At 43.6% G+C, this 24,955-nt stretch overlaps 3 long non-coding RNA genes across 7 annotated transcripts in view; all 3 read left to right on the top strand.

The window, feature by feature from the left end:
- The first annotated feature begins 259 nt into the window (after positions 1-259).
- LOC123384759 lies at positions 260-9,380 on the top strand. 4 transcript variants are annotated; one of them, XR_006596269.1, is made up of 4 exons: positions 260-1,048; positions 4,681-4,817; positions 8,298-8,502; positions 9,321-9,380. It is a non-coding gene; the product is annotated as an uncharacterized LOC123384759 (long non-coding RNA). The 4 variants fall into 4 exon arrangements; XR_006596270.1 differs by having other exon boundaries at positions 9,317-9,373; XR_006596267.1 differs by lacking the exon at positions 9,321-9,380 and having other exon boundaries at positions 8,298-9,046.
- A 49-nt stretch (positions 9,381-9,429) lies between these two features.
- On the top strand, positions 9,430-18,331 carry LOC109498723. The gene is made up of 4 exons (XR_002155588.3): positions 9,430-9,492; positions 10,441-10,597; positions 15,431-16,546; positions 17,989-18,331. It is a non-coding gene; the product is annotated as an uncharacterized LOC109498723 (long non-coding RNA).
- A 2,068-nt stretch (positions 18,332-20,399) lies between these two features.
- Positions 20,400-24,955, top strand: part of LOC111560092 — a 41,255-nt gene continuing 36,699 nt past the window's right edge. For both annotated transcript variants that reach the window (XR_002741604.2, XR_006596266.1), the window contains exon 1: positions 20,400-20,530. This is a non-coding gene — a long non-coding RNA (uncharacterized LOC111560092). The remainder of the gene's footprint in view (positions 20,531-24,955) is intronic.

Here is a 24,955-nt window from a genome sequence, read left to right as displayed (position 1 = left end):
CCATTTTGTGTTCTTTGAGGATTTTCTAAACCCAAGTGGAAGCTTCATGAGGAGGTGTTATTGAGGGTATATTGTTGATGAGTCTATTACTAATACATTAATTTAGTAGTAGTGTTCTGTTAAGAAAAGATTCACTCATTGGACACTCTCCATTGTGTTCTCGCTAGTTGCCAGGGCTGTTCTAAGTGTTAGAAAACTGTACAGACACAAACAAAACTAAGTCCTTGTTCCAGCAGGGATGGAACTGTACAGACACAAACAAAACTAAGTCCTTGTTCCAGCAGGGATGGACAGTCAACCAATAAATCATCTTTGAGTGACAGTAATAAATACTATGGAGAAAAATAAAGCTGGGTAAGAGAGATAGGGGGTGAACGGAGGTATTCAGACTTTCATTTTAGAGCTTAAAGGATCAGTTGAAGTGTTGGCAGTTGCAAAGACCAGCAGTTAGTGGGAAATAAGGAAAACAGTGTGTATCAGCAGGGTTCAGTTGCAGGAAACAGAAACCACTCTAGCTATTTTAGGCAGAAAGGCAATGAACAGAGAGAAGCAGGTGTTTACTGCATTGTTTGGAAAGCTGGAGGAGCTGACTTGGTTCCATAGCTGCCACTGCTGTGAAGCTCGGAGATCAGGAGGCCGCCGCTGTAAGGAATGACTGAGAACACACTGCTGTCCCTGAAATGTGAGAAGTAAGAAGTGCCTGTCACCCCCCTTCTGACTATCTCTTAGCACTCATTAAATTAGTGACCAAAAGCCCCCGTGTCTCCACAATCGTGTTTGCCAGTGGTTCCAGCGAAATCAACGGCAAGGTGGATTTTGCTTCAATTCTGACTTCCAGCCTCACGCAAATGCGTATAATTAGTCGACCCTAATTCACAATTAGAAATCCAGCTGCAAGAAAGACTAGGAAACATGGTTCTAGATTTCCAACCTCTGTGTTAGAAAAAGACACACGAGAAGGAATTGGGAATGAGCCTATTCAGGACATCCATACATCTCCAGGAAACCACTCTTTGCCAAGAAGACCAAAGGAAGTAGAAAATCCAAGGTAAGACTGTCCAGAGAATCAAATTTCATCCTGTACATCCAGCGTATATGGGAAGGCAACATTGTGTAGTGGGAAGAAATTAGGTTTTGAAATCAGATAAACCTAGATTCAGTTCTCACTTGCTGATGACTTTGAGCAGTCTCTTAATACCTATGAGAAATGGCCTCTTTATATATAAAAAGGAGTATTAGCACCTTACTTGGAAGCATGTTGTAAACATTAAATAAGATAATACTATTAAAATATAGGGCATATTGTAGGCATTCAATTTTATCAACCATACAGCTTGTATGTAAAATTGTTAACAAACATATTTTGGAGTGCTGATTCCAAATTACCCATCTTCTCCCAGACTTAGATTAATTCAAGGATTCACCACAGAAGATCCCAATTTCTATGTAGCTAAAATGAGCCAGATTTTTTTTTTTTTAAGATCCTGGGCCATCCTTTACTGGGACAGGCTAATTCTATTATTGAGTGGCTTAGAAGGAGCTAAGAAAACATTCCTTTCGTAGAAGTTGAAAAGGTCAGAACCTACTGGTAGTTACTTTTAGTTTTTACAACACAGAATCAAATAAAAAAAATTTTTTTAATGTTTATTTATATTTTCAGAGAGAGAGAGAGAGTGCAAACAGGGGAGGCCAGAGAGAGAGGGAGACACAGAATCTGAAGCAGGCTTCAGGCTCGTAGCTGTCAGCACAGAGCCCAGCGCAGGGTTCAAACTCACAAACCATGAGATCATGAACTGAGCTGAAGTGGGATGCTTAACCGACTGAGCCACCCAGGCGCCCCTCAAACAAAAATTTTAAATGCCTTATAAAACCTCCAAGGGGAATTAAATAAACTTTTGATTATTGAGGTGATTCTCTGGGTCAGCAACGTAATACCCATCTATCATGGACCAGTTTGCACCACATTTCCCACAAGATTCATGTGATGCATGACATTTGGCTCAGCAATTTCGAAATTAGGTGTATTTCAACATACTTATAAAACAGGCTATCAAACAATTAAGCTTTTGTGCTTTTTGGGCTCATGGATGGGATGAGGGAACTTATATGGCAGATGGTTTGTCAGAGCCCAAACATGCGCCAGGTGTGAGGGCAGGAGTACTCCCTCCTAGGGCCTCTGTTTGCCTACATCGATTAACATCGGGGCTGAGAAGGCTCTGGAAGAAGAGCTAGAAGATAGAGACTAGATCCTGGGATGTGACCAGCTGGAGTCCATAAGACTCTGAAGGTGGTAGGTGAACATAAGCTGTGCTCGTAGCGTCAAGACTGTTGCTTGAGCCCATAAGGACACTTGGCCACCCTTGAGAAGCATGTGTACCCCGAGGAGAGAATGGCGGAGGGTGTGGAGAACTGCCACCTGAGGGCTCCTCCCCCTCCTTATCTCCCTGGCTGGTGGTTTGATGAGTCGTGGCCTGAGCCCGAGTGGCAGATCCAGTAGAATGACCAGAATGACCCTGGAAAGGGCAGAGGCAGGTGGCCAGGAGGAGCTCTCAGAATTCTGGAGTAGGGCCCCATCATTGGGACATAGGGTGGCCTTAGCCAAGGGATGAGAACTTGGCTACAAGTGGCTAGGTAGTGGGGCCGGCAGGCGGCCCAGGGAAGCAGCCACTCCAAGCCTAGGGATGGACGAGGTGTACTTGGTGGGTGGGTGCATGAAGCAGAGAACCCAAGACACGAGAGCTGGAGGGGACCTCAAAACTGGGTGGTAGTAATGGAAAAGGTTCTGCTACTGAAATCCTTAGGTTGCATAGGTTGGGCTTTCAAGTTCGGGACACAGTCTATGTGTCCTATGGTGTCACATGGATGCAGGATGGTAAACACTGGGACATTCAAATTACAAATGAATAATAAAAAATTTGGGATGGGGGGCGCCTGGGTGGCTCAGTTGGTTGAGCATCCAACTCCGGCTCAGGTCATGATCTCAGGTTTGTGAGTTCGAGCCCCACGTTGGGCTGTCTCCTGTCAGCGCAGAACCTGCTGCGGATCCTCTGTCCCCCTCTCTCTGCCCCTTCCCTGCTTTCTCTCTCTCTCTCTGTCTCTCTTTCAAAAACTGAATTAACATTTTAGGGGCGCCTGGGTGGCGCAGTCGGTTAAGCGTCTGACTTCAGCCAGGTCACGATCTCGCGGTCCGTGAGTTCGAGCCCCGCGTCAGGCTCTGGGCTGATGGCTCAGAGCCTGGAGCCTGTTTCTGATTCTGTGTCTCCCTCTCTCTCTGCCCCTCCCCCGTTCATGCTCTGTCTCTCTCTCTCCCAAAAATAAATAAAAACGTTGAAAAAAAAATTAAAAAAAAAACTGAATTAACATTTTAAAAAAAGTTTTTTTCATCGTAGTGTGACCATTATGATGTATAAGTGTATTTCTTCTTCATTTCTTCAAGACTGTCGAGATTTCCCCTCCTGTCTCCTTTTTCCTCACCGTCAGATCTGTAAGGAACACCGCTGCTTCTCCGTGTGTCTGATTCTCCTCCAGAAACAAGGCTTCTCTCATGAGTGTTCCTTCATTCACACTGAAGACCCTACAGGGAATCAATACCACATACATGTGCCTTCTAGAGAATTCTTTTGAAGGATGAGCTGCTTCCAGCAAGGGATAGGTGGGGAAAACTTCAACAAAAGCACTGATGATGAAAATTTAATGTATATACTTGTATAGCTAACACCAAAGCAAAGTTGGGAATGTGATCAAATAATAGAATGTAAACATGTGTTTTGGCTAAGCAGGAAGAGTGTAACTAAAAAACGGTGGAAGAAGGGAGGAAGAAGGGACCACCATCTCATTCATTGTTCATTCTCTCGTATTATTCATTATATCAATGATATTGACAGATATGGGTATGAGTCGTATCATACCACTTAAAATGGACAAAACAATAAAAAGTGAAGAAAGAGAAATCAAAGGTATTAAAAAAGACATAAGTCTAGAAGTATCCAAGTGTTTCTGCATGAAAACAACATGGCCAAATATCTTGATCCAGTAATATGGCTGCTACAGATGGAATGTTTGTGTCTGTCCAGAATTTGTATGTTGAAGACTTTTTCCTCGGTATTGGGAAATGGGGCCTTGGGAAGTGATTAGGTCATGGGGTAGAGCCCTCATGAATGAGATTCATGTCCTTAGAAGAGAGGCTCCGGAAATCTCCCTCCTCCCCTCCATTATGTGAGGACACAGCAAAAAACAGCCATTCCATGCCTTTATCTCAGACTTCCCACCTCCGGAACTGTGAGAAATAAATTTCTGTTGTTTATAAGCCACCCAGTCTATGGTATTCTTGGTTTAGCAGCCTGAATGGACTAAAACAATGGCTCTGGAAATTGCTCAGTTCAGTGATTTGAAGGAGAGGATAAGGAAATGTTCACACACCAGACTCTGGGGAGGGGAAAGTGTGTGTCTAGAAAGAAAACAGTGCTTTGTCTCACTGCTTTGACTTGTTTCTAGTTATGGGATTTCATCTGTTTTGAATTTTATAAACATTTCAATAATGTATGAGATTTTGGGGATGATGAAAAGAGAAAATGGGTTCAAAAGGGTTAAGAAACAGTAATCTAAGCAAGTTTCCATATTTGGAGGATAAGTGCAAGCACCTGAAATCGAGTCTCTTCATACAGACTTTAAATCCAACAGGAGCACAAGAATACCACCCGTAGCCCATGACGTCAGCATGAGAAGAGACAGAATACCCCAAACTTCAAATTACCAACAAGGCGAGAAATGAAGGCTGTATCCCAAGAGAGCTCCTATCACTTGTCACTATAAGCTGGGTAAGAGCGTGGGAGAGAGACTTAAAATCTCCAGGAAAAAGAGTAAAGAGACAGGGAGCACTTAGCCGTAGTGTAGACAAAAACACTCACAGAAAGAGCAAGTTGTAAAACTAAGTGAAATGTCTACCGCACAGTGAGGGAGAAGGTGCTTGAAAGTGAACAGAACCAGAAATAGCCGCTACAGGAAAGCATTACTTTGTGGGAGAATCAGGTAAACCAAAAAAGGGTGGTGCACCTTAGAGACCTGGCAATGAACGGAAAAGAAGGAACTAAGAAGAAAACTTGGGATCTTGCAGAAATGACACATAAATAAGACCTGAGGGCTCTGCTCCCCATCACTGTCCCCCAGAGACATTTTACCTTGTGGCACGGACAGCTGACAGTGTTCTTGAATTAGGAACTCTGTTAAAAATGGCTCAGCAAAAGAAAAAAAAATCAACCTAACTCTATAAAGAGATGCTATTAGAAGAACCCAGAGGGGTGCCTGCGTGGCTCAGTCAGTTAAGCATCCAACTTTGGCTTGGGTCATGATCTCATAGTTCATGGGTTTGAACCCCATGTCGGGCTCTGTGCTGATAGCTCAGAGCCCCGAGCCTGCTTGGGACTCTGTGTCTCCCTGTCTCTCTGCCCCTCCCCTGTTGCACTCTGTTTCTCTCTCTCTCTCAAAAAGAAAAAAACATTAAAAAAAATTAAAAAAAGAAAAAGACAATAGATTTGGATGTTGCATGATTTCGACAATGAACAAGGGCAGTTAAATGATCAGGAAGATGAAAATAAAATAAAGAAAGGTGTAGCCGAGGTGGAAGACAATGTGATCGAAATGGAAGATAGGCAAATAAAGTGCAACATATAGAATAGCAGTTCCTGAAGAAGGAAAACAAAGCAATGAAACATAACTATAATCCAAGAAAACTGCAGAAATAAGAAAAAATGTAAATCAATATTTTAAAAGGCTCACTACATATCTAGGAAAAATTTCCAGAAAGAACTTGAGGCATTTTTGGGTAAACCATGAGATTAAAAAAAAATTTTTTTTATTGCCTTTATTTATTTTTGAAAGGCAGAGAGAGACAAAGCATGAGTGGGGGAGTGGCAGAGAGAGAGGGAGACACAGAATCTGAAGCAGGCTTCAGGTCCTGAGCTGTCAGCACAGCTGACAGGGGCTCGATGTAGGGCTCGAAGTCACAAACTGTGAGATCGTGATCTGAGCTGAAGTCAGACGCTTAACCAACTCAGCCACCCAGCTGCCCCTGAACCATGAGATTATGGTCTATGGTCTATATGGTCTATATGGTCTATGAGATAACTATTATGGTCTCATAATAGTCTATGAGAGAATCCTCTAGGCTTTTCTCAGCCTCTGGTGACTCCAGGTGTTTCTTGGCTTATGGCCACATCACTCCAATCTCAATGTCTGTCTTCATATGGCCTTCTCCTCTTTATCCCTGTGCATTTCTTTCACTTCCTCTCTCAAATTTACATCCCATCCTTTTCTCTTTTAAGAACACTTGTCATTGGGGCACCTGGGTGGCTCAATCGGTTAAGTGTCCGACTTCGGCTGAGGTCCATGATCTCACAGTTTGTGAGTTTGAGTCTCGCATCTAGGTCTCTGCTGTCAGCGCGGAGCCTGCTTCTGATCCTCTGTCCCCCTCCCTCTGCACCTCCCCTGCTCATGCTCTCTCTCTCAAGAATAAATAAACATTAAAAAAAAAAGGACACTTGTCATTAACTTTAGAGGTCACCTGGGTAATCCAAGATGACCTAATGTCAAAATTCTTGATTACATTTGAAAAGTCCCTTTTTTCAAATAAGGTAACATTCACAGGGTCCAGGGATTTGGCTGAGGACATACCTGTTTTGAGTCACTATTTAGTCCACTACAGGGCCTCCCAGCTAACAGGTCAAATTACTTATAAGGGTAAGAATATTAAACTGACATCAGACTTCTCATGAGCAACTTATAAAGCCAGTCAATAAAGGGCAGCCTTTTAACAGGCTCAAGAACAAAGACTGTGAGCCAAAGATTTTCTATCCAGCCAAGCTTACCTTCAAATATTCAGGTTAAAGGAAATGGTTTCAATATGCAGTATCTCAGGGAATACTGTATATGTGTGCCATAGAGGACTCTTTTAGAGGATGAATTTTATCTAACCAAGAGATAATTGGTAAACTTTAGCAAAAGCACTAGTAGTGAAAATGTATTTTATGATGTAATCTTATTATATTATTTTATTTTATTAGCATTAATTAATTATTATGTTATTTATGTTGTAATATATTTAATTGCATAGCTAAGACTAAAACGAGGGTGAGAATATGGATTGAAGAGTAGTATCTCTATATTTTATGCTCCGGAAAAGTAAAACTAACACAACCAAAAAAAAAAAAAAAAAAAAAAAAAAAAGAGAGAGAGAGAGAAAGAGAGGGAGGGAGGGAGGGAGAGAAACAGCAAGGTAGGACAGTAAAATTGACAGTTGTATAGATAAGTGAAGAAGGATACAAATGGACATACCAGATGGCAATGCCTTAGTAAGAAAAAAAGGGAGATTAAGGGCACTGTCAGTGGAACAAATACAAAGACAGCCCCTGGAACAGACATACAAACATTCTGAAATGCCAAAAGCAATGAACAAAGAAATTGCAAAGAAAATATGCCCAATGAAGAAGGGAAGACAGTAAATATAACACAGGCATGATTAAAACATAATGTGATCACCTTGAGACTAAACATGTAAGACAAACCAGTTAATGGAATGGACTTTTCTGGTGTCTTCTCTTTTCTTGCTATAGGGACAAACGAACCAATTCTCAAATTAGCTCACCAGGCAAAAGCAGATCCCGTATTATATTTAATAGACGCACCTCAAACACAGTGATTCAAAAGACCCAAGATAAAGAAATGGCCAAAAACACACCATAAAAATAAAAACAGTAGAAAGACAGGGTAGTGACTCATATCAGTTAAAGTAAATTCAGGCCAAAAACCTTTAAATGAGACAAAAAATACACTTAAGGCTGAAAACCACAATTTGCAATGAAGAGAAATGATGAACATCTATGCACCAAATAATACAGCCACCACTAACATAAAGCAGAAATTACATCAGATGAGAATAGAAGAAGATAGAAAATAGAGACTTCAGCACCACAAACTCAGCATGAGAGGTCTAACACAAAGGAAATAAAGATATACATGTTTTAAACAACTTAATAAATAACAAGGTAGAAATTGTGTGCATATGTTTAATACTATGCCCTAATAATAGAGATTATATCTTCTTTTCAAATGTAATGAACATGGATCATTTTGAAAACTTGATCATATATTCATCTTTATGGTCACACTAAATGAACCCGGGATAAGTTTGGTAGACCTCTGCTTTTATTGCATGTGATGCATGTGCAGTGAAAACCGTTCTCACTTTAACACGTATCCCTGACCTTTTCCAGACACAGCATAACTAATATCTCCTTTTGAAGGTCAGCACGTGGGCAGCTTAACATACACGAAGCTTTCAGACACCTGTGTCTCAGGATCAGTGACTCCTTTAAGTCTCCAGATCTCCTGAAGGGGTGTCTGTTGCTCGTGCTCAGGCGGATCACTCAGTGTGCCCGTCAGCTGTGCCCTGCGGTCTGTGCTGTGGCCTGTGAGATGGATGCCAGCATCACATTGCCACTCAGCAAGGTCAGTGACAAACATGGGAAACTACAGGGTGGTCGTACGTGAAATACGTGCAGAAAACAAAAGCTGAGCGTGGCTTCCGTAGCACAAATACAAAATGCCCCGAATGCTTTTCCCGCAGTGGTTTTGTCGTTCGCTGTATGGTCTGAATCCACAACTATTCATTCTGATATTTAGTAATTCCTTTTTTTTGTTTGTTTGTTTGATAAATAAACAATGTGGGGAACAATATACTTTTTTAAAAAGTATGTGCTTAGTGAAAAAAATGATTACTATCTTTTTGATTCTTGGGGAAGTTATGATGAACATGTAATTTACACTAAATTTTTGTGACATTCACCATCCAGCCAGGGACTGGCCACAAGGAAACCTGTGGACAAAATCTACTAAAGGACTGTCAGCATCTATTTTAGAAGTTAGTGGTTATTTTAAGAAGATTGTAGGGGCACCTGGGTGGCTCAGTCGGTTAAGCGTCCAACATCATCAGCTCAGGTGATGATCTCGCGGTTTTTGAGTTTGAGCCCCGCGTCAAGCTCTGTGCTGACAGCTTGGGAGCCTGGATCCTGCTTCAGATTCTGTATCCCCCCCCCCCGCCCCTTCTCTGCTTGTACTGTCTCTTTCCCTCCCTGAAAAGTAAATAAACATTAGAAAAATTTTTTTAAAAAGATCATACTTGAAGTTGGCTATTTAACATAAGTGGGTACCAAAAATGTATTTATGTATCACGGTGAAGCAGGGCTGACGTTGTATTTAGATCAAATGTCTGTTTTTCTTTTTTCTCTTTAAAAAATTTTTAACGTTTATTCATTTTTGAGAGACAGAGACGGAGTGCCAGCAGGGGTGGAGCAGAGACAGAGGGAGGCACAGAATCCGAAGCAGCTCCAGGCTCTGAGCTGTCAGCACAGAGCCCGACGTGGGGCTTGCACTCACTGACGGGACCACGAGATCATGACCTGAGCTGAAGTTGGAGGCTTACCGGACTGAACCACCCAGGTGCCCTCAAATGTCGGTTTTTCTACATGAACTTTTGTATTTTCAGTAATGGTGCCCTCATTATACGGTTCCAGCAGGACTGCTCAGCCTGTGTCTTGATAGTGGCCAGGAAAGTCCAGGACCTCCAAATGCAGCATGCAGAGACAGTGGGTGATGCAAAATGAGGCCCTTTCTCAGAAAATAATTCAACCCGAAAAAGTAAGGGATATCTTGCATTGAATGTGGAAGATTTCCTGGCCAGAAATGAGAGGAAAGGGTTTCTAGCTGCTCCAGTAGAGATGTTACTCTTTCCTGTCCAGCAACCAAGGGCCGCTATGGCAGAGGCGTGTGGTCCTGTTTGCTTTTCTTATGTCGGTCTACGGGGCCGCGGGCACCAGCAAGAGGCTGTATTCTCACCCTGGGACTGGCTCTCAGTGAGAGAGGCACTGAGCCCCTGCAAGGTGACTCCTTCTTCCAGACACTGCATCTTGGCCTGGTTTGGCTTTGCCCTCCCATGTATGTTCATGTCACATATTTCCAGATTTTTTCCAGAGGCAGCAAGGCAAAGCTCTTCCTGCTAAAACATGAAGGGAGGGGCCTTGCTGTATGAGAGCTAGTAACCATGAGGAAAAGGTTTTTGCTTTATAATTTTATTCAAAAAGAAACAAAAGACACCCCAAACAAAAACAACCATACATGTTGCACACAAAACTGCAAAAAAATACTTTTTATAGGATTAAGTCCTAATTCCTGTATCAGATGTGAGTTGGTGTTTCAACAACAGCTAATTCAAGGGAGGTTCAAGGCCGTACAAAAGGGAGCCTTCGTATTTTAGCACAGCCGCGAAAATACACATTTGCCTGTGAGCCCTCAGGAAACAAAGTCCAATCTGAAAGAAATTAGTCTCATGGTATTTCAGGCAGGAAGTTTAAAATAAACGTTAACTATTGTCTTCTTCTTCCTTTTCAGATTGGTTTTCCCTCCCAACTGTGCTTTGAATTCTGTTATCTCCAAGGTTGGAGCTGGAGCGGGAGCTGGGATTACAGAAAGTGTGGAGGAAGGCACAACTTTTTAGCTGGTGGATACAGTATCAGCTCTGTGGGCTCAATAGAATTCTCAAGGCCTTGTGAGTTTTGAAAACTGCCGTATTTCCTCTAATTTAAGACTCACTCTATTTTTCTTACATGTCAAAATAAATAAAAAAATTAAAAAAAAAGAAATTGCCCCATCACGCAGAGCGAGTTAAAAAGTTTTCAAAGCTGGGGGGAATTGTTGTGACCATTTCATGCATCATTAAAAAAAAAAAGCCTGTTATTCAGAATTCAAAATCTGTAGAAAATTTCTAGTGACTTTCACTAGAAGCTGTTTAATGTTTATCCTTAAAAAAAAGGAAAAACGAAACTATAAGTTTAACCAAAGAGGAAACGCCAGTAAACCCCTAGGATTCTCCATGATGCCTTCAAATTATATTGTCCATCTTAAGTGTGCTAATGAGGCCAAACTCTTAAGCATGGCTGAAAAGCAGCCGGTCCCCACCAGGCCATGAAATAACTGGGGGTACAAAATGATTTGGAAGAATATTTAATCTCTGATTATGAAAGAAGCCAGAGTTAAGCTTTGGTAATTGTGAATGGTGTAGAGTCTGTGTCTAGAATCGTTTTTTTTTGTACATGGACATCCATTGTTCCAGCATCATTGGTTGAGAAGACCATGTCTTTTCTCCATTGTATCACTTTGCTCCTTGTCAAAGATCAGTTGACAATACTGATGGGAGTCTGTTTCTGGGTTCTCTGTTCTGTTTCATTGGTCTGTTTGTTCTTTTGCCAACACCACACCCTCTTCATTACCTCAGCTTTGTGGGAAGACTTGAAATTTGATAGTGTCAATCTTCCAGCTTTGTTTTTCTCCTTCAATACTGTGTTGACTATTCTGGATAGTCTGTGTCGCCTCTCCACGTAAACTTTAGAATCAGGTTATTGGTATCCACAAAATAACATGCTGGGATTTTAGTGGGATTGCATTGAACTTATAGATCAAGTTAGGAAGAACTGACATCCTGAAAATACTGAGTCTTTCCATCCGTGAACATAAGACATCTCCCCATTTATTATTTATTGAATTCTTCTCTAATACTCTTATCAGAGTTTTATAGTTTTCCTCATATAGATCTTATACATATTTTGTTAGATTTTTATTTCACTTTGGAGGGTGCTAATATAAATAGTGTTATGTTTTGGTTTTGTTTTTTTATTTGAGAGAGAGAGGATTTCCAGCAGGCTCCACACTCAGTGTGGAACCTGGTACAGAACTTGATCCCATGACCTGAGTCGAAATCAAGAGCCAGATGCTCAATCAGCTGTGCCACCCAGGAGCCCCAGTGTTATGTTTTTACTTTCAAATTCCCCTGTTCATTGCTGGTATATAGGAAACGATAGCAGCATATAATTGCACAGACGTGTGAACGCTAAAGTAATTTAAGAGTATATACAGTTAATTTAGCTCCCCGAGCTCTCCCTTTTTCCCTCCTCTCTTTCTTTCTAACTTCTTTATTTACTTCCTTCTTTCCTTTCTTTCTCCCACTGAAAGGCTTCCATTCAAGTGATAGAGCATCTTACAATCAGTAGCATCTCAGAATTGGGGAAATAGCATCTCGTGTTGCTTGATATGGGATGAAGGGATGGGGATGACTTCGAACAGGTGGGATTATTGGCTCTCTCTAGAGAAGATACTGAAGAGATCAAATCACCATAAAAGAGTCAAGTGCAGATAGACATAAGCAAGGGCCGGGTTCCTTCCGCCTATTTGGAGTGGGTGGAGAAAGGGTGGCTCTGGGTTTTGTGAGCATGGCAAGTGGGTCAGATGGGCAGAAAGCAACTCTCAAAAGAAGGGAGGCAGTGAAATTTGAGCATTTAGAGATCAAGTGCACAACCTTCCTCAGGGCTTTTGCATCTACTTGTTCTCTTTGACCAGGCCATTCTTCCCCCAGATAGCCTCATGGCTTTCTTCCTCATCTGCTATAAGTTTTTGCTTATACTTCAATTTCTCACTGAGGTTTTCTTTGACCACCACACTAACAATGACAAAGTCCTACTCCCTATATTCCCTAATGTCCTTCTCTGCATTTTCTCCCACAGCAGTGCAAGGAACAGAGAAAGAAACTGAAAGAACAGGGAGAAGGGGAAAGTGCGTCTCCCCTTATTTTTCAACAGGGAGAATTAAGCCTCTTATTTTTAATTTGCTTGTGCTCTTAAATGCGCCAGAATCTAGAATAATGCATAGGGTAGAAACTCACTAAATATTTGTGGGATGAATGAGGGATCCTGGTGTGACTGTCTGAATGCTTCATCTATGAGTTCAAACCCCAATTACAAATTGTGTTCCATGTAAACATAGTTCCAAGGGATGTGAATAGGCATTTCCCCCCTTGTTCAGCATTTGTTCTGTGTCATTTTTTCCTTTATCCTCATTTAAAAGAAATGATTGTGACATAACTTATATGCAGTAAAATTAACCTTTTAGGTGCATTCAACTCTACGAGTTTTGACGAACGCACAGTTGTATAGTCATTGCCCCTACTGTGATGTAAAATATTTCCTTCACTCCAAAAACTTCCCTCTTGTCCGTTTCTAGTAAACCTTTCCCCTACTCCCAGACTTTGGTGGCCGCTTGGCAGCTTTCTACTCTTACAAGTTTTGCCCGTTCCAGGATGTCACATGAATGGTATTATACAATATGTAGCCTTTTGAGTCTGGCTTCTTTCCCTTCATACAATGTACTTGACATTCAACCATATGGCTGCATGTGTCAGTAGTTTATTCTTTTTTGCTGTGGAGCAGTATTCCCTTGTATGAATGTATCCGTTTGCTCACCCATTCATTCATTAACTGTGGAGGGGAGGAAACACACTTTTTCCTCTACCCTCTGAGGTTCAGTGGCTGGAGCCCTGCAAACTGAACTGACAAAAGACAAATTAACAGGAGAAAAAAAAAAAGGTTTATTTCATATGTGTATAAGAAGGGCTTCACAGAAATCAAAACCCCACAGGAGCCTGGGTGGCTCAGTTGGTCAAGTGTCTACTTCTGCGCAGGTCATGATCTCCTGGTTCGTGGGTTCGAGCCCCGCATCAGGCTGACAGCTCAGAGTCTGGAGCCTTCTTCAGATTCTGTAGTCTCTCTCTCTTTGCCCCTCCCCCACTCGCAGTCTGTTTCTCTCTCTCTCTCTCTCTCTCTCTCTCTCTTTCTCTCTCACTCACTCAAAAATAAATAAACGTTAGAAAAAAAATGAAATTAAAACCCTAAAGAGGCAGGCAGACCTTAAAGCTTATCCACCATTTTAGCAAAAGGGCAATAAATTTGCAGAGCTATAACAAGACAAATGGAAAGGGTTTGAGCTTCTAGGGGTGGTAAATTGTGGGAAGGTAAATATATGGGGAAACTAATGGAAGATAAGGTTTATTTAGTAAAGGCTGTTTGTGTAGGTCCATCTTGGTGCCGACTTTCCATCTGCTTTGTGGCCATAAAACTCCCCCAGGAGAGGGCATTTACGGCAGCCCTCATTTCTCAGAAGTTTCCGTTCTTTATCAGATAGGGGAGGCTCTGAGAAGGCCTGTTTCTTCATCCTTTGATTCTCAATTGGCTGTAGCTCCAAATCATCTTTACCCCAAAGCGGCATATTTTGGGGTGGCATATTCTGGTCCCCTTCCGAGGACATTTGCCCTGTTTCCTGTTGTGGGTGATGATGAATGAAATGCTTTGAGCATTTGTGTCCTAGTTTGCTGTGAATGTAAGGTTTTTTTTCCCACTTGGATCAATACCTCGGAGCGAGATTTCTGGCTATATGGTAAGCGTACATATGGCCTGAACGTGAGGACAAAGAGAGGGTGGCCATCCACAAGCCAGGAAGAAAGCTTTCACCACAAACCGACCGTGCCCCCAGAACTATGGGAAAATACATTTCTGTTGTTTAAGTCACCCGGCCTATGGAAGTTTCTTATGGTAGCCCAAGCTAAGACAGTATGTATTTGACTTTATTTTTCAAAATTGCCCAACTGTTTCCCAAAGCTGTGGTACCATTTTGCACCCTGACCAGCAGGATTACAAAAGTCTCATCTGCTCTGCATTCTCACTAGTACTTAGTATTGCCAGTTTTTTTAAAAAGTCATTCTAATAGGGTGTATGTTTTAAATTTTCACTTCCCTATTTACTAATGATGTTGAACATCTTTTCATGTTTAACAGGGTTTTCAACCAAGTGGAACAGATTTCTTTCTTTACTGCAGGACTGCACTCAGTCTTACTATATTAATGCACAGCGTGAACTGCCTAATGGGAAGATTGCTGGGACTATAATTTTGACTTGACCGGAACTCTTATCTCATGGTCAAGATTGCAAGGCTAGGATTCCAGTGAGAACATTTTAGCAAATGCTGGCCTGAGTATATGGTCAAGTACACACTCTTTTGTGGAGCATTAATCTGTTTGCAACCAACTCATTCAGTCTTACTTCCCTTTGGTCCCTATTCCCAAGAGAAATATTTTTGAGGTATCAGTTGTTCCACCTCCAAGCCTTTGCTCATGCCATTCTACCTGCTTGAAATGCCTTCCCCCCTTCCCTTCTTCTCCCTGAACTCACCCAGCTTTGCCCATCTGGCTCACGCCCACAGGGAGCTTTTCCTGCCCACAGTGATCTTTCTCAGACCTCCCGATGACTGGGCCACTCATGGGGACTCTTGATCACATCCTGCCTAGCTTTTTTCTATATTTTCCCCAAAGTTGCTCTGCTCTGCTTTTGTAATGGGATAGTTAGTGGAAGGCTCTGACATCCTAGACTTTTTAAAGAGTCCCCTGATGCATTGAGTTGTGTGCATAGCTCCTGCTTATAAACCCCTGTTGAATTCAGCTAAAGTAAATTAATAGCCATTTATATCAGCTCACTTAAATGTTAACTCTCCACTTATCCAGGCACCAAGAACAAAGGTCGGAAAGAGAAGTTTGTTCACAGTTCCTGACTGAACGGGGAGAAGACATTTAATGGAAACATGAACCTCATGCCTGGGTCTCCTGGAACTTGTAGCTGAACCTAGGAGTTTGTGGCCAAGCCTACCAACCACATCCCCCAACGATTTCTTCTCTTTTGGCACGTTGGTCTTGGAGTTGGGAGAGGAGAGCACCCAGTCCATTCTTATCTTTAAAGAGAGAAGAAACAGCGAAGTCTGTGACATTCAGGTTTCTGTGCCCTCTCTCCTCTCGCTGGTCATCTTGCCCAGCTCAGCAGACTGTGCATACCCAGCTCACTAGCCAGAGAACTGGCTAGCTCAGGCAGCTGGTGAGTCAAGAGTGTGCTCAAGTGTGGTTGTCAAGAGTGGTACAGCCAATCTCCCACATCTTAGCCTTTTCTGAGCACCTGAGCCCTGCGGTAGCATCAGACTGGGCGGCACAAACGGGCGTGCAGCCACGACATGCGCAGTTCTGCGGTGACCACACCCTGTAGCTTTCTGTCCTTTGTCCTTTCAACAAACATAGATGGAGCATCTACTATATATCGGGCACTAGGGATTCTTGGGGGATACAGGTATGAATGTAACATGATCCTTGACCCAAGGAACTTCTAGTTTTCATGGGAGACAAGCATATAAATAAAACCTTCCAACAGACCCCTAGATGTAAGCCATAATTCCTAGCCTGTGCTACTGATGGTGGTAGGAGTTGGGATAGAGATCCTACTAGAAGTAACAGATTTGCATTGCTCTGACTCCCACCCACAGAAGTCTAGGAGTTTCTAGGGTCTTCCATAAGGTTATGAAGACCTCTTGGCTGCCACAGTGCAACACCGGTCTTCTTCCTCTGTCTGCCCATGCTGACTGTGGTCAGCAGTCCTGGATCCGGTGACATGTAGATATGAATGCCCGCCCAAGGGCATTGTTCTGTTAACAACACTCCAGAGCTGTACTTCTGAAGGTATAAGTCAAACTACAGTGGCATTTGGGCTGCCCTAGTGCCTGCAACACTCCTGAACATTGGAAACATGCATCGACTTCCTCCAGGTGGACGCAGCCCCATGCAAGTGTGCATGGCTCGGTAAGTGAAGGACAGCTTGGGTTTCAACCCCAACTCACCCCCTTGGCTGGTTGTACTTGGCAGGACACAACCTAGCCAAGGGACGATCCTGATGACATGGCCCCTGGCTGTATTATTGCAAGACACTGGCTGTCTTCACAGTTGTTTGCTGGACATTCATGGCCATTTCCCGAGGTTTTGTCTGACTTGAACTCCAGGGTAGGTCTCTCGGGGGCTGTTTCCCGAGGTTTTGTCTGACCTGAATTCAAGGGTAGGTCTCTCGGGGTCTTCCATCTTGACCTTCTGGTCATGTTGCAATTGACCCTTCCGAGGGTGGCATATCTACTGGGTGCACCTGGCCTTTTCTAGAGACTGCTCCTGCTACCAGCTTGAGGGGGGGGATGCCACTCTGTTCTGTACTCTGCCTACCAACTGCATGTGCCTGGATTTTCATTAATTCCTCATGGCATCACTGAGACAACCTTATAGCATTTAACAAGTTTTCACTCAAGGTTCAAAGATAAAGGAAGGAACATACATATGTGGTTGATGAAATATATATGTATACACACACACACACACACACACACACACACACACACACACACATATGTATATATATCCTCTGCCCCAGAGCTGGAAAGAGTGAGTGTGAGAGAGAGAGAGAGAGAGAGAGAGAGAATGATATACATACTGATATAGACTTCCCTGGAATGAATTCACAAATATTTGATAAACTAATATCTGCGCTGGGGTTTCTTACCAGACCACTGTCCTGCTGTCTTCGTGGCTTGTGGCCAGGGGCAGCTCATCCCTATTGCCAGAAATCCCTGGGGCACCTCCATCCTCAAACTCTGCCCAAACCGAGCCATGGCTTCAGAGAGGAGGAAGTTGTATCCCTTCATCTCAATCCCAGGTCCTTATTTCCTGTCCCAGAATTTATTTTTTGCCAGGATGATTAACAGTTGGAATGTTACACCCTTTAGGAGAACCACACCCACACCTACAAGAGGACTCGTCTGGCTGACAGGTTAACCACACAAAGAAGTGACGTCAATATATTTTTTAAAGTTTGGTTTCCAAAGGCTAGGGATACAGGTTTACCTGTGGGCTTTTTGTGACAAAACACTTAACAGAGATCTCAGTGAAACGAGACCATAAGTTGTTAATGACTATAGTCTCGACAGAACCCATGAGGACTGAGCTACAGGAGATCTTCAGACAGAGCTAATGTAGCTCCTGTAGGTTCCAAATGGGAAATGATGGGCAAATTCTTAGAGCTCAAAAGAAGTGACTTTTGGTTCGATGAAATTATGTATTACTTCATATAGCAGATGGTAGACTTGGGGGGACTTTGGCAGGTGAACAATGTCGGGTAAGAAAGGGCTATGTGTAAAAAATAAGCAACCTCTGAATACATACACAAACCTTTTTTTTTTTTTTTTTTTTTTGCTACTCTCAAGGATTCCTGAGATGCTTTGGTGGAATAGAAACTTCAAAGTAATGCCAAGCAAGGTCCTATAGTTTCTCGGGTGACCTGTTGCACAACCGTGCTAGAAAACTTCAAGTCTGTTATTCAGAGAACTGATAGAGAGAGAGCCTGTCTTTGGAAGCAAAGACCTGGGTCTGAATCTGGACTCAGCCACTTACTACCTCTGTGTTCTTGGTGATAAAGGCAATCCTGTTTTCCCCCCTTTTCTTTAAAAAAATTTTTTTTTAATGTTTATTTATTTTTGAGAGAGACAGAGACCGGGTGTGAGCAGGGGAGGGGCAGAAAGAGAGGGAGACACAGAATCCAAAGCAGGCTCCGGCTGTCAGCACTGAGCGTGACGAGGGGCTCCAACTCACAAACCCTGAGATCATGACCTGAGCCGGTTGGACGCTTAACTGACTGAGCCACCCAGGCACCCCATTTTTCTTCCTTTTCAATGATAAAGGTAATTCTTATATCGGGACCTGCAAAATCGAGGCTTCCCCAGTGGCATGGCCCACCACACAAATCGAAACCTAAGTGTGTAGCACTTAAGGGAAATGTGTCACTGTCACAGAAACCTAGCATATGCCAGTCACAATCGCCCAACTCTGCTCTGCCTTACCTTAGCCTGGAAAATAGGAACTTTGAGCTTTATAAGGAAGAACCCACCCTCTTGGCCATTGATTCTCTGAGTTGCCCTTTCTTATGCTCTAAAAAATCTGCTCTTGCCCCAACTCCCTCAGGAAGAGTGCTTTTTTACTGCTTGAGAAGCGCTGTCCTCCCCCAATGCATGGGTCGTTTCCCCGTGAATAAAGGACATCAAAGTCATTGCACGGTTTTATTTTTGTCATTTGACATTGGGAAAATCACTTAACCTCTCTGAATTTCAATTTCATCCTCTATAGCATGGGCATGAGAATTCTTTTGTCCACAAACTCTCAGGGTATTGTCAACATTCAGTAAGACACTACCTGGAGGGCCTGACACATTGTGAATACTCAATAAATGGTTACATGGTATGAACTCATTTCTACTGTAAGTTCCTAAAGCTTGAGTTATAAATAAAATGTGACAAAATATGCATGCATTTTCACATGTGAGTGTTTTCACTTGAAGCGACTGAAACAATTCTAGGGAGTTCATGATCTCGATCTCTTTATTTATTGTATATGAAGAGGCATGTGGCAGGGGTCCTTCACATAACTCCATCCCACTGCTGTCCCCATAAGTGGTTACAGATCTTAAGTGGGTGGCACTGGGGTTCACTGCGAAATACCAAGATCATTCCATCAAACCTTGTGAAGTTACTTTTGTCAACAAATGTCAGCTTTGGGATTTTCCTTCTAAAAGCTAATTCTCGTCTTCCTGGGAATTCTTCACTAGCTCGTTTGAGATCCAGTAGAAGCAAGGAAACCACTTGCTTAGGAAGAGATAAACTATCTTAAGTGCATACACCTTTGCAAAACTCTGCCATTGTGCTCAGCTCAGCACTTTTTTTTTCAGGGTTTGAGGGGCCAATCTACCTAGTCAAATGCTATACAAAAGACCTCTTTTCTGGAATCCACTTCCAGCAAGGGATTAGCACCAGTTCTGAGATTCCATCTGTCTTGTTTACATTCCTTGTGCGATTTCAGGACATCGTGTTCCCTTTCTTGTAATTGCACAACAAAAGCACTGCCACAGGGCCCTGGAATGTCTTTCCGCTCCATGTCAGGATTTCCTTCGGCTGGCATTCTTTGCAGACAGCTCTGGGACCTCCAGGTGGGCTGGTTCAGAGAAGAGAACTTGGGCTTTAGAGACAGACGGACAAACCTCCAGTTCTGCTGCTGCCATTCGTGACATACTCACTGAACCTTCCTTCTGTAAAATGGAGATAGTAACATTTTAGCCTCTGTAGGACCCTTGTGGAGATTGAATAAGACGATGTGTGTAAATCATCCAGCACAGGGCCTGGCAATCTTAGGTACTGCGATAAGTGAAGTCATTATTTTAATTCTGGTGCCAAGGGACCTTGCAGCATTCATTTCTTTCTTGTGCCCAGCATCAAAATGCTCTACCTTTGCCTGACTTCTCCAAAGGAACACACACGCCTGTCCCACTGGAGAAGGTGTTAAGTGACACAGACTCTTGGCTTCGCTATCTTCTAAAATATTCTGTGGCTGGGCAAAAAGGCTCTCTTGGTGACCCACTGGTCACTGTTTAAATCAGCGCTGCTTTTGTGACATCGCTGGAGACAGAGGAGGGACACCTGAGTGTTGACTGGGAGGCAGACACGTGAAGGGCCTTGTAATGATGTCCACCTGAACACGATGATCCAGAACAGCTGTGGTGTCTCGGCAGCTCGCCCTTTGCAAGGTTGGAAAGGAGTGGGTGTGGCCACAGGTCCTACGCTCTCGTTGTGCACGGTTATGGGCCAGGAACGCTCACTGGGCAATGAATACATTGTCACCGAACTTGCCGTATGTGGGGGCTACTCTGTCAAGGTGAAGGCCCCAGGCAGGCCCCCGAGCAGTCTGAGAAGCCTTATGTGGGTGAGTCTTGCCATGGAGCGGGGAGTGGGCTGGTGTTTGCCTGGTGTGTGCAGAGCATTTGCTCTTGGCTGGTGGTGAGCACCTCATGGCGTGATAGTGGGGGGGCTGGCCGTCGTCATCACACTGCACGGTGGAGGGAGGACGCATTTAATTTTTTTTTTAATATTCACTTATTATTTTGAGAGAGAGACAGAACGCAAGTGGGGAGGGGGAGAGAGAGAAGGAGACACAGAATCTGAAGCGGGCTCCAGGCTCTGAGCTGTCAGCACAGAGCCCGATGCGGGGCTCGAACTCACGAACCATGAGATCATAACCTGAGCCAAAGTTCAGACGCTTAACCGACTGAGCCACCCAGGCGCCCCCGAACACATTTTAGAGTTACATAGTTCTGGAGTTGAATGTCAGCTCAGCCACTCGTCATTTGCTTTGAACAACCTACTTAACCTTGCCCAGGTACCTCCTTTTAAAACAAAACCAATGTCTACTTTACAGAATGATTGTTACTATTATAGAAGTCCTGGACTTTGTACAGTGCCTAGTACAATGGGATTAACAGTCCATGATAGTTTACATTGCTGTTACTTAAAAATAATTTAGATCTACATAGGAGGAGGGTGATGGGCCCGCACAGCAGGCCGGTTTGTTATGCAAATGAATAGGGTTTCATACAGGCTCGCTTGCCCCAGGCGTTACATTATTAGTAGCTGCTTACAAAAGAATAAGGGCAGCTAGAATTTATTACTAAGTGAAATCCTGGCCAAGGCCTAACCTCACAGCAAATATGTTTTTCTTTTTTTAATGTTTTATTCATTTTTGAAAGACAGAGAGAGACAGAGCATTAGCAGGGGAGGGGCAGAGAGAGACGGAGACACAGAATCCGAAGCAGGCTCCAGGCTCTGAGCTGTCCGCAAAGACCCTGATCTAAGGCTCGAACCCACAAACCGTGAGATCATGACCTGAGCCAAAGGTGGACGCTTAACCGACTGAGCCACCCAGGCGCCCCGCAGCAAATCTTCTGGATGCCCAGTGCTGGCTTCTTAAAGTTGGCCTGCAGGCACCCGCCATGCTAATGTGTCTATCTGTCATTAAGGATGGAAGAACACTCTCCTTCACAAGGCCTCCCATATATGGTCCTCCTCCAACCCCTTGGGTGAAGGAACATGGGAAACATGAAAGGTCATAGCACCACTGTGCCGAGCGCAAGTCAGGCCAGCACAACCTCATCCATCTGTGCTATGTCGTCATGGGAGGGACCGTCTGCCAGCTCCACAGCACTTCTCCAAACTAAATATAATGCAGACCAAGGCAGCAAAGCATGGGTCTGTTGTGACTGGACTTCAAATAATAATGTGTGGCACTACCCCATAGGCTTGGGGATGGGTAGCATCCACGGTGTAAATGAGATGGGTGGAGAAGTGTTGGTTGTTCACCAAAGAACTATGCTCCTTTCTGTGTTGCTGGGAAGTGGATGGTCAGCCAGGGATAGCATCGCCCAGAAACATTTGCATCTAATTTGAGCCATGTGATGAGCTCTGGCCATCAGGATGTGGGCAGAAGTCATGTAAACACATCTAAGCCTGGCCTATAAAAATATGACGCTTTGCTCCCTGTGTTCTGTATGTTGGTTGGATGTCTGTGCCATGGACAGCGCTGTGAGCCATGTGTTGAGGACACTCATGCGTTTGCTGTCTCAGCTGGGGTCACCAGAGGGCTGTGCAGAGTGGAGCCTTGCGTCAGTCGGACTCTACATGAGTGGGACATAACTTTCATAAGTAAAATTGTGTATTTTATATAAATCAATAATACTATTTTGCGGGTTTATGTGTAATAACAGCCAGCACCATTGTAACTAATACAAGATGATCTGTAATTGACTTTTTTCCAGAATGTCACCATAGGTAAACTGGAGATTTGACTAGTTAGTGATTAGATAATTGAGGATGTTGGGCAGGTAATTACACTAAGAAAGACTGAAGTCCCTTAAACCAATACTCAGCTCATGATTACACCTTTTAGGACAAGAAGAAGAAAGCCTGATATTTAAAATATAAGTCTGGAGCCTCAAGTAGACCTGTAATGCATAATAAATCACAGCTAATACGGAAGGAAACATCCATTTACTACAGACTTTAAAAAGTTCTTTCATGGGGCGCCTGGGTGGCGCAGTCGGTTAAGCGTCCGACTTCAGCCAGGTCACGATCTCGCGGTCCGTGGGTTCGAGCCCCGCGTCGGGCTCTGGGCTGATGGCTCGGAGCCTGGAGCCTGTTTCCGATTCTGTGTCTCCCTCTCTCTCTGCCCCTCCCCCGTTCATGCTCTGTCTCTCTCTGTCCCAAAAATAAATAAAAAACGTTGAAAAAAAAATTAAAAAAAAAAAAAAAAAAAAAGTTCTTTCTTGGAATTTCTTTATCCAAACAAAGAGTTTTGGAATTTCCTGCTCAGTAATCATTGATCGATTGATTGATTGAAACATCCAAGAACTTCATATTCCCATCCTGGTCCATGCAAAATTATTCAGTTGTCTTAAGCAAAGAAAAATAATAGTCCTAATAGTAATTTCTTGGATTCCTAAATGTCTTCACAATATCGATTGACGTCTACTTAACTGTCAAGACGTTACAAAGTCTACCAGGTTTTATTTTTCATTTCAGCTGTTCCCCATATAATGAATGGGTCCCGTGTTTGGACAACTCACTTTCACTTCAGCAACTTCTGTGGGGATTATTCTCCTTTCCTTTATGAGCCTGTCACAGAGATTCCTTGGACTGGGAAGTTTGCCCAGCCCCTCACATGTCAGCCACAGAAGGCAAAACTCACTTCCCTTTTCTTCCCAGCAACAATTACTCTGTCCAAGCTTCAGGAAGTCCTGTGCACCGTCAGCTGTGGTGTGTGTGTGTGTGTGTGTGTGTGTGTGTATGTGTGTGTGTGTGTGTGTGTGTGTGTGTGACCCACAATGTGGCATAAAAAAGACATATATAAGAAACAACAGAAAGGACTATTACCGCGACTGCCTGGAAATCCCTAACCTGAGATGTGTCCTTTGCTGTTTTCCTCCTACAGGGGCCCCTCCTGCCTCAGTTGGGTGGTGGTCTTCCCTAGAGCAGGAAGGCAGTGTACCCGGGGGCCCTGGGAGGGAGTTGTGCCTATTTTCAGCAGTCTGTAGGCACCCAAATTCTGCTCACTTTTCTCTTATAGAAAAGTGATAGACTCCCCCCAAATATCTTTTCTTGCTTCAAGTCAAAAAACTGTCTTAGAAGTGATGCTCATAATGTTTTTCTCTCATCCAGCACTGGAGAATCCACTGACACTGCCCTAGTTTTCCTGGGCGTTCGTCTGTCTGATGACTTCATGGCTGTGGTCATAACTCTGAATCAGGATACCCCTGATTACTTACTGTTGTAAGTTCAGTGAAAATACCTATACAGTTCATACCTGGTACCCCAGCTACTGTTGCTGCATAAGAAGTCACCCCCCAAGTTTAGTGGCTTAAAACAACTTTATTATTATGCTTATGGATTGTGTGGTTTTGGAATCGAGATAGTGGGAATGGCTGTTCCATAATGTTGGGGGCCTAGACAGCCTTGGCTGAGTGAGAGCCAGGCCAGCACGACCTCATCCGTCTGGGCCGTCATCATGGGAGGGACCATCTCCCAGCTCCATAGCACTTAGGGTTGTTCCATAATGTCTGGAGTGACATGAAATTGGGGGACAAAGTGATCTGAGGACTCCTCCACTCACATATCTGGTCCCTGATTTGGGATGAGATATTTGAAGATGAGCACTGTGGACTGAGCACCCATCCAGGGCCTCTCCATGTGGTGTGGTTTCCACACAGCACGGCAGCCTCAGGGTGGCTAGACTGCTAACATGGAGGTTCAGGGCTCAAAGCCTAAGTGCTTCCGCGGCAAGACGAAAGCTCGATAAATGCCTTTGTGACCTGGAAGTCATGCAGCACTGTTTCCACTGCCTTCTATCAGTGGCAGTCAAGCCACAACCCTGCCCAGACTCAAATGAAACAGAATTAGACCTTGTGCCTTGACAGGTTATTGGCAAGGTTCCGGAATGGCCTGGATGGAAGATGTTGTGATCTTCTTATCTTGGGAAAATACAGGCAGCCACAGTGGATTCTGCTTTTAGAGGTTGTGTGTGGATTTGTGTGGCAGAATTTGAAGCCACACGTGTTCGGTGCTCTGCACTTTGCAAACAAAGTGCCCTAGGGGTCCCGGGGTGGGAAAAATCTTTACTTATTGACATGAGTCTGGTTGCATTTTAGCTAAACCTGGAAAGATGAAGCAGACCAGAGGGGACACTAGGCAGAGGAGATCGTGCTTTTAGATACAGGGAGATGGGAAGTACAGGGAAATGTGACTATATCCTAAGACTATAATATTGGAGAGGGGCTCTGGGGCAGATGGAGAGAAATTTGAC

Source organism: Felis catus, chromosome B1, assembly GCF_018350175.1.
Source record: "Felis catus isolate Fca126 chromosome B1, F.catus_Fca126_mat1.0, whole genome shotgun sequence".
In the NCBI taxonomy this organism is placed as follows: Eukaryota; Metazoa; Chordata; class Mammalia; order Carnivora; family Felidae; genus Felis; species Felis catus.
This window is presented reverse-complemented; position numbering and strand designations above follow the sequence as displayed.